Genomic DNA, 3,490 nt, shown 5'->3' with positions numbered 1-3,490 from the left:
GAAAAAAAATAGTAAACACATCACCCCCTTCCCCTGTTGCCTCCCTCTACTTGGTTCTCTCCCTCGGTTCTTTTGTCTATCTTTCTCGATCATACCTCTCTCCCTCTAATCTCTCCTCCTATCTTCGTTCTCCCGCTTGGCTGTTTCAGTCTTGCCGCCGCCGCGACTTTTTCGGTGAGCTGGTAGTTCTGTTCGGTTGCATGTATATGTATATATCTATTGTACTTGTGTGGGTGTGTGTTTTTGGGTGTGTGTATTATTTCATGTGATTCCTTGTTGCCTTTCCTGTGTTGTGCCGCCTGGTTTTGGCCAATTTCTGGCCGCCTTGTTTGTTCTGGTGGCGCGTGTAGCCACCGTGCCTGTCTGTTTGATTCTTTTGCAGATGGTTAATTTTGGAATTTAAATGAACTTTATTGCAATTTCTATAGGAAATTAATTTTGAATAATATTCGTGAAATGAATATTTTATGCGGAATAAATTAGATATTAATCGGTGAGATTTTGGGTATGGGAATCTGAATACTCGGGTACCCCGAAAATTTTATCGCCGTACCGTGATGACTTGTTATGAGCGGCGGTGGACGGTGATGACATCATTCCGAGTCCTAAATTTTATAATCAAATAAAATGTTTTCGAAAATAGATCATATACGGGAATTATATGTAAATAATTACGAGATTATGGAATTGATATTGCGATGAAATTACGAATTGTTGTGATTGTGACGTCGATTGTAATCGACGGGTAGGCTGATAAATAAAGGAGTTGCTGCCAAAATTTTCTAAAAGTTTATTTTAAAACATACTTATTTATATTTATACGTGTTACCCCTATTTGTGTTCGGATTACGTGATTACATGTATAATTGCTATACGAGTCGGGTTATCGAATTGGGTTATTAGAGTTTGAGGATATCAAGCATGTCAGTATAACTGATTAGGGTACTCTATATTTGTAGATCCCAGTCGAGTTTCACCAGGACCGAAGTCAGCGTAAAAGCTACTTAGGGTTTTGTAAAGCGTTGCAAGGCAAGTACCCCAGTACGTATGAATAGCTAAATGTTTTATTCTCGTAATGGAACAAAAACGTTTTAGGTTACGTATCCCCTGTAGTTATAAATCACTGTTTTCGATCTATTTTGGGGAAAAGTAACTTCAAAAGGTATCTATCTCGAATGAAATAATTTGAAAACTGGATTTTATATGTATGCTGGTAAAATGAATGATTTTGAAAATGAGATAGGTACAAGTGTTTTGGAAATTGGATAAAATGATCAGATATGGGATACATAGGGGCCAAAGTAGGCCTATTGAGGTGGCGTAAGAGGCTAATTCGGTTGCGCGCAAATTATAACCGATTAGTCCAGCAGGTTTGAGACCTAGCTAGTCTTTGAGTTCCAGAACACGTAAATGGGATGGCAGTTAGGGCCGTCTGGTGCTGATAGCCTGATCAGCTGTCTTCACATATCCGTACGTATCTGATTTGGATTTATGATTTCCATAAGGAAATAAGTGGTTGATACAGTAGTTTTATAAATGTGAATAGCATGCTAAAATTGGACTCTGGTACTTACACAACACACTACTACGTTGTTTTATCAAAAGCATGCTAGACAGTGATATCCAGTTATCTCAGTTTTTCATTATATAATGTTGTTGACATGATTATAGCTCTGTTCCTATCATTGTTTAGGCTACTGTTTTTATCCTGTTATTCATATGCTGGTACTGCTGAGCGATTATGCTCACCCTTACAACCTATTATGTATATATGTCGCAGATGCCTAGAAGACCAGTCAGACAGACCTGTGTTCCCGCCCCTTCAGGACCCGGCTCCTCTGAGGTAGTGTTTATTAGGCCACGTGTGGTGAGTTGCTGAATAAAGTTAGAGTGTGTTAGATGTTGAATAGATGGTTTATAATAATGTAAACCTGGATCGGATCTTAGTTTGGGTCAAGTTAGCATATATTAATAATAATTTTGTTGATTATATATATGGTAATTGTGTTTGGTGACGTCAACTCCTGACCCCGGGGTTGAGGCCGGCACAGTTAATTGTATTGAACCCTCGAATATATGGCATGCTAAACTAGGTCACTTAAACTTTGGTGCTCTTATGAATATGATGAACTTGGAGTTGATTTCACAACATAGCATATAAAAGAATTCTAAATATCAAGTATGTGTGTCTGCTAAACAAATAAGGAAACCTTTTCATAATATTGTTAGGGATTCAGACTTGTTAAATTTAGTACACACTAATATTTGTGAATTTGGTGGTGTGTTGACCAAGGACGAGTTTAAATACTTCATTACTTTTATAGATGATAGTAGTAGATATTGTTATGTTTATTTACTTAGACATAAGGATTAAACACTTAGTAAATTCATTATATATAAAACTGAAGTAGAAAAACAAACCAGTAAGGTACTTCAACGATTGAGATCTGACAGAGGTGGTGAGTATACGAGTAACGCTTTTTGTTAGGTCACACACACTGTAGAGGGGGTGAATAAAGTGTAAAAATACAATCAAATCGAACTTTTAATATTTCAAGTAACGGAAAACAAACTTTATTGAAACAATAAAATCTGTTACAGTATGGAACTGTTACCTCTCAGTGATGAACAAATATCACGAGAGCTGCTAGAGTTACAATGAATAATCTTCTCGAATATGATAACACTTATAGTGTAAACCCTATGTCTGTGTTTATATACTACACAGTTACAAGATAATCACTAATTGATATGGAATATAATTCTGCTTCCGAAAATATATCAATCAGATATCTTTTCTTCCAAGTATTCTATTCTTCATAGAATTCCTTCTTCATGCATATCTCTTCTTATGTTTATCTCGATCTTCTTTCCTTTAATCAGCTACTATCCTTATCTTGAACGTCCTTCAGCACTTAAGTTCTGATATCCATCTTCTGATGATTATCTCCTGATAATATAAGTACTGATATCCTTAAGTCCTGACTTCCAGTAAGTACTAATTTATCCTGTTTAAGTAAGATCTGAAAACTAAACATAAATCATATTAGCCATGACATTATCAAATATATCTAACAATCACCCCCAACTTGTAAATTAGCATAATATACAAGTTTAATAGATATTTGATGATGTCAAAAACATTAAGTACAAATGCATGAGAATTAGACTAGATAACTACAACTTACAGTCCTTAAAGCTTTACCAATCTTTAACTTCTGATAAAAACTTCAGTCTGTACAAATATTAGAATTTAAGCAGTTATAGATCTTGACTTGGCTTCATCTTCTGATCTCTCTGATGTCAGGAGTTGTTCTGGGATAGTTCTTCAACAAACATCTCTCAACATATCTAAGTTCATCAATCATCCTCCTTTTAGCATCTTTAAGCTCTGCATTATCTTCACCAATTTGAAAGATTGCAGCCCTGAGATCATTAATCTTTGCTTTTCTTATATCCTGATCCAGTCTGATCAAATAAGCTTTATCAG

Source organism: Apium graveolens, chromosome 4, assembly GCF_009905375.1.
Source record: "Apium graveolens cultivar Ventura chromosome 4, ASM990537v1, whole genome shotgun sequence".
NCBI classification, from domain to species: Eukaryota; Viridiplantae; Streptophyta; class Magnoliopsida; order Apiales; family Apiaceae; genus Apium; species Apium graveolens.
The sequence above is the reverse complement of the archived record's forward strand: the minus strand, read 5'-3'. Positions refer to the sequence as shown.